The following is a 12,228-nucleotide window of genomic DNA, read 5'->3' on the forward strand; positions in this document are numbered from 1 at the left end:
AACAGGCCAGATTTCAGCCTGTCGAGTGTGTTGAATTAGGGATCGCGAGATGTAGATGGGATCCAGTCAGCTAGAGGAGTGCGCAGTGTAGTACGTAAAGCCCAAAAGATCACCGTGAACATGTCTCCACGTGTCGACAAATTGTAGCCGCGTGACGACTGTTTCCAGAGCTGCGCATGGCGAGTGACGCGGCAGTTGATCCTGAGGTCGCTGGGTGCAGTTGAAGTCTCCACCCACCCAGTCATCGTGTGGTCCCATAAAAAGGGGTGTAACTTCATTTGCGAAGAAGGCATTGCGTTCTCGACGGTAGCTGGAGCCCAACGGCGCATAAATGTTGACGATGCGTACACCAAAGAGAGTAAGGGCCGTTGGGGAGGTATAGGACATCTTCGGCAGGAAGACCTTCTCGTAAGATGATGGCAACACCACTACCGGTGTCCGAAGCAGGAGAAAGATGCGCCGTGAAGCCATGTGGTGGTGAAAAATCGGCGACATGCACTTCCTGACAAAGCGCAATATTTATGTACGCATCATAAATCGTATCGCGGAGCAGCGCTAGTTTGTGGGGCGCACGAATGGTCGCGAGGTTAAGCACTGCGACACGATAATGCTGGTGTTGGAGTCCCACAGGCACAGGTGGGGCTCCTTCTTCAGGAGCGAGAGGTCGTCGATTGTGCCGGTCCGTTGAAGAGGCTGCTACTGTGGAGAGTTTGCGGTCCCGGGCACAACCGATGGGGGTGCCACATCATCAGCACCGTCTACCCCATTCCCTTCGATCTCCATGTCGTCTGCCCAGGAGACTGATACTGCGGTAGGGTACCGGCTGTGTACATCATCCATGTGGAGAGGAGACGTAGTTTCCGGCTCAGCGGATAGACTCTCTTCAACGTCGACCTGTGGGGCGACGGCGCCAGTAAGGAGGGGTGTTCGTTGTCAGTGGTCACCTGTGGCGGGTCTTTCGCATCAGACTTTTGGTCATCAAAGAGCGGTTTGTCATCCACCTTCGGGTCTGCATCCCTGGTATCCATCCATAGAATGGATTCATCAGGGGGTGTACGGCTACATTTCTTTCTCTTTCGTGTCGACCCTTGTTTTCGAACAGGTCGTTCAGAGTCCGATTGCGGGTGGCTTTCGTCTGACTCCAGACCAGTCTGAAGGAAAGCAGAAGTAGGTACCACTCCCGGATCAACGTCCATCTCAGTAGCATTTTCAGTCACAGTGCTGCGATGATTCGGCAGGTCAGGATCTGGCATCTGTGGCACCTCAGAAGGAATCTCAGGAGCGGTTGCATCTACCTGATCAGACGACGTCAACGGAGCAAGAAGACCCTGTGTAGAGGTGCTACCTTCCTGGGCAACCTTGGCATATGTGATAGGGATCTGAGTGATAACCGCTGGGAACGCTTCCTCGCCGACCGGCGTCTGGATCAGGCGGCGTCGCATGCAGGCGGATCTGACGTGGCCTTCTTGTCCACAACTCGCACATGTTCGGGGTTGGCCGTCGTACATGACAACGGCTTGCACTCCGCCAATTGTCAGGTATGATGGTATATCTTTTTCAGTTCAATTTTGACCTGACGCACACTATTAAGGACATGGTAGGTCATGAAGGTTTGACATTTTTCCACTACGTAACCGATGATGTTACCGTATGGTTGTAATGCAGAGGCAACTTCGTCCTTCGGCACTTCAAAAGGTAGTTCAAACACCCTAATCGTACGTTGACCATACTCTGCGAGTTCAAGTGTTACAGCTCCGACGTGACCATCAGAGTATTTGAAATTAAGTCCATTGGCATGGCGGTGAATAACATCTTCACACACCTTGGTGTTTGTCATTTTAATATGAACGACACTACTTGTGGTCAAAAAATGGATTCTGATAATGTGGTTAGGATCCAAACGAACTTCTTCACGTAGGAACGTTTCAACTTCATGTGCACGAGGTCGCGCATGTTCAGCTGGGAAGGAAACTTTAAGGGTCGCACGGCGGTAAGCGCTCGACATGCTGCTCGCAGTGGGTGGACACAAGCCTCAAAGCTACGACGCGGAAGTAAACAATGCCTGCAGCGGACCACTGGCTGGCACGCGGGGCCGTCCGCATACTGCCACGGCTGAGAGCCGACTGACCACTAAACCACGGGCTCACACAACCCCAGAACATCTCGGAAGTAGACAACACTTCCTCCTAACACTTCCACATCTTACAGTGTTGCCAGATTGTGCAGATGGCCCGACTTAGAGTTGTCAAGGGTGGTCAGTTTTATTGGCCACCTTAAGTGAATGACTCAGACTTAGTCTCAGTGGCGGCCGGCTGGTGGTCAGTTTTTATGTCTAAGACTGTACATCAGCATAACAGGTGTAAAACAAAGTATAGGGATATAAATTGAAAGATGCACTTGACTGTAAAGCCTTCAAAAACTACTGCAGCAGAGTATTATTGAAAGATATTTCATAATAACAAAATAAATTCTGACAATATTATGAAAAGAATACATTGATACTATCTGAGTGGCAATCAAGCCTTATCATAATATTGTCATTATTCCATCCTGGGTTTCCCATTGTGGAAAAGAAATTCTGGTCACATATACAGGCTGCTGGCACCACAGTCAGTGTCCAGACACTCGTGGACAAGAAAAGAAACAAAATTTATAGTAGCAAAGCAAAAGCAGAAATTTACTGAGTTCTCCATCAGTGCTTGGCATAGAATAATAACAATATTAAGAAGGAAAAAAACATTAGTGGCACTGAAAAAACAAATGAAGTCTCCAAGTTCCAGGGCCCAATGGAATCTCTGTGAGATTCTTTACTACATTTGTAACTGATTTAGCCCTACTTTTAATTATAAGGTACTGTAGAGCCCTCAAACACAAAACTATCCTCAGTGGTTGAAAGAATGAACAGGTCACACCCTCTATAAGAAGGGTAGTGCAACTGATCACAAATGTACTACCCAATATCCTTCACATCTGCTTGATGTAGAATCTTAGAACACTTCCTGAGCTCAGGTGTAACAAGGTATCTGAAACAGAATAACCTCTTCCATGCTAACCAGCAGTGATTTCAAAAACATTAATCTAGTGAAATCAAACTCTCACTTTTCTCCAATAAAATCGGAAGACCATGAATCAAGGCAGCAATACAGATACAGTATTTCTTGACTTCTGAAATGAATCCAACTCATTACCACTCACACACTTATTGTCAAAAGTACACCTGTATGTGCTAATATGCGGAATTTGTGACTGGACTGAGAATTTAAGGGTAGAGAGGACATAGATTGTTATCCTTGCAACATGTTTTCGTGCTGCATTAATAGAAATGTTGTTTTGTGTATTTGCAGAGAATTAGCAACTTTTTAGCTAGATCAGATTAAAAGATGATCATCAGACTTAATTTAAAGTTGTTTGTTCACTGCCTTATAACACACTGCACCAGCTAAAATGCAGTCCCACTGTGAATGCTGTTCTTGAAAGATGGGATGAGTTGGTTGATGTTCACGAGCAGCTGGAAATAGCCCTGACTACTGTCAAATGATTGGCAGTTGCTGCAAATCGCTGTGTTGGAAGAGCTCCCGAGAGCCGCGTACCTGTGATACCTGTGTTCACAAAAAAGTGCCAGAGTTTGAAGCACTCATGAAAAGCACTGAAGCTCACATAATACTGGGTACGTGAAGGTAGTCGAAACCTGGAATTGATAGCAGTGAGAATTCTGGGGAAACTTTAAGAGTATATCAGATTGATAGACAAGTAACTCAAATGCACTGAGGTAAAATTGAAGCTGCATGTGAGATCATTTGGGCAAGACTCAGTATCAGGTGTGGGCATAAAATGAAAATTGAATTCTTGTAATGCTCACCAGACTCATCTCCTGATGTAATCAAAAGTTTAGAGAAAACCTCAGTTCACTTGGTTGTAAGTTCTTCAATCATACTGTAATCATTGGTTGAGACTTTAATCATCCAACAATCAACTGGGAAAATTACACTTTTGTTAGTGGAGGTCATAAGTCATCCTGTGAAACTTTACTAAATGCCTTCTTTCAAAACTATATAGAACAGGTAGCTAGGAACCACACTCATGATGAAAATATATTTGATCTAATGGCAACAAAACAGTCACTGTAAAGAAACTTCTAAACAGAGATTACTGCATAATGGATGTTAAACAAAAGGTAGATATAGAGAGAAGTTAAAATGAAACTTGTTCGGCTGTCAAGAGGGCAATGTGTGATGCCTTCAATGGCTACTGTAGCAGAATAATGTCAAACTGATCTCTGCAGAAACCAAAGAAATTCTAGTCATATGTTAAGCTGTTAGTGGCACCAAAGTTAGTGTCCAGCCCCTAGTGAATGAGACAGGAACTGACACTGAGGGTAGCAAAGCAACAGCTGAATTACTTAACTTCATCTTCAAATGTCATATTAAAAACACAGAAGAATTGCCTGAATTTAAGTCTTGTACCCTGCAAATGATGAATGAAAAAAGTATTAGTGTCCATGGTGTTGAGAAATAGCCAAAATCATTAAAACTGAACAAAGCTCCCAGGCAAAATGGAATTCCAGAAGACTCTATACTGAATGTGCTGCTCAGTTAGAACCTCTTCTAACTATAATCTATCACAGAGCTCTCAAACAAAAAACTGTGCCCAGTTCTTGAAAAAGGCACAGATCACACCCACCTACAAGGAGTGTAATAGAAGTGATCCACAAAACTACTGTTCAGTATCCTTGACATTGATTTTTTGAAGAATCTTAGAACGTATTCTGAGATTAAACATAATGAGGTACCTCAAACAGAATGACCTCCTCAATGCCAACTAGCATGGATTTTGGAAACATTGATCTTGTGAAACCCAACTCACACTTTTCTCCTGTAACATACTGAAATCTGTGGGTCAAAGCAATCAGGTAGGTGCTGTATATCTTGATTTCTGAAAATACTTGACTCAGTACCACATCTACACTTACAATCAAAAGTACAATCATATGGAGTATGAAGTGAAATTTGTGACTAGATTGAGGACTTCTTGACAGGGAGGAAGCAGCGCATCATCTAGGATGGAGTTTCATCATAAGATGAAGAAGTAACTTCGGGTGTGCCTCAGTGAAGTGTGTTGGGACACTTGCTGTTCATGTTGTATATTATTGATGTCGTAGACAATATTAATAGTAAAGTTAGGATATTTTTGCAGATGATGCAGTTACCTGTAATGATGTACTTATCTGAAAGAAGCCTTTATCAATAGTCAGTCAGACCTTGACAAGACTTCAAAGTGGTGTAAAGACTGGCAACTTGCTTCAGATCTTCAGAAAAATAAAATTCACTCCACAAATTGAAAAAAAAAGAACATAGTATCCTGTGACTATAATAGAAACAAGTCACTGTTAGAATTTGCTAACTCATACAAAAACCTGGGTGTAACACAGTACAGGAGTAGGAAACAGAATGATTGCATAGGCTCAGTCAGGGGTAAAGGAGGTGGTTGGTTTATTCACAGAATACTGGCGAAGTGAAAGCCATCTACAAAGGAGATTACTTACAAATCAGTTATGCTACCAGTTCTAGAACAATCCTGAAGTGTGTGGGACCTGTACCAGATAGGCGTAACAGGATATTGAACGTATACATGTAAGGACAGCATGAATGGTCACAGGTTTATTTGATCCATGGGAGAGTGTCACAGGGGTACTGAAGGAGCTGAACTGAAAGACTCTTCAAGACAGACATAAACTATCCTGAAAATGTCTATTAACAGAGTTTCAAGAACTGGCTTTAAATGATTACTGTAGGAATATACTACAAACCCCTATATATTGTTCACATAGGGATCATAATTACTGAACACACAGAGTAATTCAAACAACCATTCTTCCTGCACTCCGTTCATGAATGGAATAATTGGCACAATGGGAAGTACCCTCTGCAATTGCACCTCACAGTGGTTTGGCGTGTATGGACGTAGATGTAGATTTAGAGATGCGGAAGTAACTTTAGTTGTGTTGTCGAGAAGTATGTAAGGATTCTTTCTGTTCTATTTTCTGCTGCTACAGTTTACAATAAATTATTGTCCGAAAAAAAGTTGCTCAAATATTCTGTCACATTACTAACAACATTCCAACGTGGTACAAAGATTGGAAACTTGCTTTAAATGTTCATATATATAAAATTCTACAGCTAAAAAAATAAGAAAAAACATAGGTTACTATGACTACAATATACACAAGTCACATTTGGAATCAGTGAATGCATGCTATCATTTGGGTGTAACAAACTGTATGTTTATGAACTGGAACTGTCATATAGTTTCAGTAATATGTAAAGTAAGGCGCAAACCAGTTCATTGGGGAATACTATGAAAATGCAATGAGCCTACAAAGGAGATTACCTGTAAAATTCTCATGCTACTAACCGTACAATTTTGCTCAAGTGTGAGCAAACCATATCAAATAGGACTAACTGTGTATACTGAACCTATGCAAAGAAGGGAAGCAAAAATGGTCGCAGGTTTGTTTGACCCACAGGAGAGTGTTACAGAGATTTGCTAAGAAAACTAACTAGCAAGTGCTTGAAGACAGATGCACACTATCCCATAAAAGGCTTCTCAGAAAATTTCAAACAGCAACTTTGATGAATCTATAAATATGTTATAATCCTCAAAATATTGCTTCCACTGAGATCACAAAGACAGGATTGCCGTGTGCACCAAGATGTTCAAGCAATGATTCTTCCACACTCCAAATGTGAATGTAACAGCAAAAAGCCTTAATGACTGGTGCAATGAACTGGACCATCTGCTATGCACTTCACTGTGGTTTGCTGAGCACAGATGTAGAACATGGAAACTTCAAGAAATGAAAATAATATAAATATGTATAAAACTAAAAGGAATATTTTAATGATGAGGAGCTATAATTGTTTTATAAATATGGTACAAATAAATTGGGCTGTGACAAGAGCTGCAGCATGTCACAAATCAATATGATAGACAACTGAAACACCAGGTGGATGAAGAGTGCTACAAACTGAAGAATTTTGAATGTGTAAAATTGATGTGTGGCTGTTCAGCAAACAAAAATGGATAGAATGATTTCCGGTGTTTTGCTCTGCCTAAAAGGAGCTTGGGAAGATAAAATTAGCTATCAAAGCCAATGTTATGTGCAGTAGTTTTTGACAATCACAATAGAGAAACATCAACTGATTGCAGATTCTGTGGATGGTATGTCTGCAGAAAACATCATCATAGAACAGCATTTAGTGATAGTGCAAAAATCCACAAAAACCAGAAATTTAGTTTACACAGGTATCTGTGGACTGATGGAGGACCGAGTGAGGTGGCGCAGTGGTTAGACACTGGACTCACATTCGGAAGGACGACGGTTCTATTCCGCGTCCGGCCATCCTGATTTAGGTTTTCCGTGATTTCCCTAAATCACTCCAGGCAAATGCCGGGATGGTTCCTCTGAAAGGGCACGGCTGACTTCCTTCCCCATCCTTCCCTAATCCAATGAGACCGATGACTACGCTGCCTGATCTTCCCCAAACCAACCAACCAACCAACTGATGGAGGAAAGAATCATCAGTACTTTCCTTTATTTAAAGGCGAATTTTCAAGAGTCACTGCCTCATATTTTTTCCCACACACAGAGAAAATAGAAGAAAAATTACCACTGTTTTAAAAAATATAACGATTTAATCTGATTTTACAGTAGGAGAATTACATATAAATGGTGGTAAGGAGTTTAGTAACAATGATATGAGTCATTTTGCTGGCTCATTTACACAAAAACTTTCAATTACTGCAAAACATACTTCCCAGTAAATTGCAGTTGCTGAGTTTGAACACAGAACCCTCTGTGAAATGGCATATTCTTGGCCCTGCTCTGCTGAACATCTACTAAAAGCATTGCGGGATGAAGCAATTTTGGCTGCAGCCTGTATCTTGAATCAATTTGGTCCCATGAAAATTAAGGCAAGTTCCCAATTCAAATATTTTCAAGACGGAACAAAGCATTATGCTTGGACGCCAACATGAAAACAAAAGAAATTTGATGATTAATCTACTACAAAATATGTCGTTGGTTAAGTAGATTGTGGGCACTATTGTTTACTTTCCAGAAAAATGGCGTGTCTACATATGCAGAGATTTGTAGCTTCAAACAATTACTAAAGCCACTGTGTCATGTTAAAAGGGCTGTTTGTACTTCAGATATTGAGAAATATGATGAGGTTTCAAGAATCTAACATGAAACAGTTAAATTTGAAGAGATTATTAACAAGATTGTTTCAACAGACATATATCTAATGACTGTGTTAGCAGTCACTTGTATGTCAGTGAAATGCAGTTTGGTAGCAATTTAGAAGTAAGTTGCAGTAAAGATTCAGACCATCAGCTAAGGATGATGTTCCTTCATGAAGCAGCAAAGAATTATATGCAAGCAATAAAGTCAGAAGACACTGAAAACTGGAAGGAAGTCAAATGAGAATCACTGAATTACCTTGAGAAGAAGTACAGTAATTATCTTAAACAAGTAAGGTTAGTGCAAACTGGCTTTTCAACATAAAATTAAATGCAAATGATAAATTGGTTTGGTAAAGTCAAAAGGGTATGTATAGTGATTTGCAATAGGTTATACTGACATATCTAGTCTTGCAACAAGATCCGAGACATGACTGAGACATGACTGGGACATGAAACAATTTTATGTAAGGACTGCATTTCTAACCTGTATATTTGGCGAACAAATTTTATCATCCAGAATGCTATGACAGTAATAAAGGACCTGTAAGCAAATTGTTGAAAACTACGGTTTGAAGCAAGCATCAAACTGCTGATTTACATGTATTGTTAAATTTCACTCCAGATGTAATGTCTGGGAGATCTGTATTGTTCTTCACATATTCCACAATGAAAGTATGATACCATTACTGATTTTTCCTGTTGATGATGGACTGATTATTGTGCAAAACCGTAAGTGTAGACAGATGGACTCATCATCACAAAGCAGATCAGTATGCAGCGTATATGACTTTAGCAGATACAACACCACAACAGATGCATTTTGGCATGTAATAATACTGGCTGTCCAGTCAATCACATCATCACAGCATTATTCAAATCTGCAAGTCACTGAGTAGTCAACAATCATTGTGTCATCCCCAGCTGAGGTCCAGAGATGGGGAGGGTCAAATTGAGGCCCTCGCAGCCTCTAGGACACTGGGATCACATAGCCAGATGTCACTTGCCTCAACTGAACAGCTGCGGCTGCCTCACTAGCAGTGAAACAAAATCAGTCAGTGACATCAGCGCATGACACAATGCTGCTGCAGAATGTCTACTATGCAAGGTTGCTCTGTGCTTGGGTCATGGAGAGTGCCATCACAAAGCTTCTCCGCTGTGAGATAAAAACCTGACCACATCATGGAACATGGATGATGAGGATCAATGCCACACTCACCACATGATGAGAGTGCACAACTGCAGCTGCAATAAAATTTTTGAAATGATAAAGAATTCATATGCATGCCACCTGTCTTGCTATGGCCACTTTACACATCTGACAGACTCCTGTAGTGTTCATCTACCCATCGCTCCCCCAATTCTCAGGTGGAGTGAGCTGGATGCCAACCTGACATCCTGGAGAACACTCTTTCCACCCATTGATAGTGAACATTTGATGCTAATCTGCTACAATGAGCTCTGCAGATTCAGAGAGTAAATTTACTGAACAGTTGGCTAATTGCTTCCATGTCACTGTAGACAATCTTGATTACTATTTAGGTTTATAAATCAAGAACTTAGACAACAGGATTCAAATAAATCAGTCTACATTTAAGATGAGGATTTTACAGAAATGTGGCATGATGGATAGCAGGTGGGTCACTGGTTTTCAATAATGCTGAACTCTATTTCGGAATAGTTGCAAATCTGATGAACTTAATACATTCCACAACACAAAATTTATTGTACGTAATTAATCTGCCTTTGACAGTTCAAGATACAAAAACAAAGGTGCATCATGCACTGCTGAAACTATTACTTAGGTATACTAAAATGACAATATTATGAAAAGGAAAGATTGCAATTCACCATACAGCACGGATGTTGGTAGCAGATACGCAGAACAAAAAGACTATCAAACAAATAGGCTCTTGGCCAAAAAGGCTTTAATCAGAATTAGACAATACAAACATGCAATGAAAAATCACACACACATGACCACAGTCTCTGACTGCTCAGGCCAGATTGTGAGCAGTAGTGCATGATGGGAAAGCAGTCTGGGTGGTAGCGGTAAGGGTGGGCTGGGGTGAGGAGGGGGAGGGGTAGCAGAGCAGGAGTGGGGTACAGTAAAGTGCTACTTGCAGGAGCATACATGTACAAGGTGTACAGAGGGTAGGGCAGCTAGGTGAAGTCAGGAGGTTAGACAGAGGATAGGGAAGGGAGAGGGGAGGCAGGGGCAGTGGATAAGGAGAGAAGTAAAAGGATTGTCAGTGCGCTGGTGGTACCACATGCTAACCCACTTGTCACTATTAATTCCACCACCCTTTACACTAATATTCCTAATACCCTTGGCCTTGCCACTATTGAACTCTACAGTTCCCAATGCCCACTGGATTTCATGCCTACAACCTACTTACTAGTCACAATGTCCAACTATTTCCTCACCCACAATTACTTCACCTTTGAAGGCATCACCAGCAAACAAATACAGGGTATGGCAATGGGCACCCACATGGCAGCATCCTATGACAACATATTCACGGGCCATGTGGAGGAAACCTTTCTAACCACGTAGAAAACCAAAAATCTTACCTGGTTCACATTCTTTGTTGACATCTTTGTGATCTGAATCGAGTTGTGAGGGCACTGTGCCCTTTCCACATTCCTCCTGAACCTCAACACCCCCTCTCGCATTCACTTCATATGGTCCTTCTCAACCCAACAAGCCAGCTTCCTTGACATTGATCCCCACTCAAAAATGGCTATGTCTGTACCTCCATCTATATCAACTCTTCCAACTGCAAGAAATAACCTCCACTTCAACAGCTGCCACCCATTTCATACAACCTACTTACCCATCCCCACTGCATATGTAATGATGAGCAGTCTCACTTGAAGTATACCAAGGGTCTCACTGATGTCTGTAATTACATTCCCAACCTCTTACACAAACAGATCTCCCATGCCTTATTTCTCCATGTACCAAAGTCCCACCATCTTACCACCGAGGAGCATTCCCCTCATCACTTAGTACCAGTCAGGACTGGAGCAACTGAATCACATGCTCTGCCACAGTTTCAACTACCTGCTCCCAACTTATGCCTCAGGGCACATATCACTGTATTAGACCTAGAGGCAAGACCTGTCCCATACATCCTCCCCCCACCACCTACTCCAGTCCGGTCACATGCCTCACCTATCCCATCAGAGGCAGAGCAACTTGTGAAACCAGTCATGTTATCTACAAGCTAAGCTGCAACCACTGTGCTGTGTTCTACGTGAGCCTAGCATCCAACGATCTGTCTGTCTGAATGTGAATGGTCACCAACAGTGGTCAAAAGACAGCTGGTCCACCCAGTGGCTGAGCCACTACCCGACACAACATTCTTCATTTTAATGACTGTTTCACAGTCATGCCACAATCCTTCCTGCTAACATCAGTTTTTTGGAACTGCGCAGATAAGAACTCTCTCTGCAGTATATCCTATGTTCCTGTAACCCTCCTGACCTAAGCCTTATTAGTCATTGTCCTCCACCCTCCTACCCCCTTCCCTGTTCCCATTCACAGCACAGTGATGATGGCCTTTTTGGCTGAAAGCTTGGCAGTCTTTTTTGTTCTGCCCATCTGCAGCTCAACATCTCCACTGTATGATATATTAAAATGACAATTACAGAAGAAATTAATACTGAGGAAACTGATGACTGTAGTATTGAAGCTTACAGCAATATCAATCATGCTGGGGAAAAGTAGACTAATGATACTCTTCCTGAGTTTCAAGGTGATGCAGTTGTATTAAAAAGTAAACTAAGGTAGTGTGTCATTCTTTTTCCAGCTGAGGCTCAAATATGTAGATGCATGTAATGCTTTCAAATCATTTTTGTGGTTACATTTGCTTCTGAAAGAAGCTGAAAGAGCTGTTGATGGGTCTTCTGTTCTTCACTTACAATTAGTTGCACAAAGTACACACCAAAAGGTTTCAGATTTATAATGTAACAATAAGATAGAGA

At 41.8% G+C, this 12,228-nt stretch overlaps 1 pseudogene; it reads left to right on the top strand.

Moving 5' to 3' along the window:
* LOC124622964 overlaps positions 1 to 12,228 on the top strand; it is a 74,004-nt pseudogene that overhangs the window by 19,926 nt on the left and 41,850 nt on the right.

This window comes from Schistocerca americana, chromosome 7, assembly GCF_021461395.2.
Source record: "Schistocerca americana isolate TAMUIC-IGC-003095 chromosome 7, iqSchAmer2.1, whole genome shotgun sequence".
In the NCBI taxonomy this organism is placed as follows: Eukaryota; Metazoa; Arthropoda; class Insecta; order Orthoptera; family Acrididae; genus Schistocerca; species Schistocerca americana.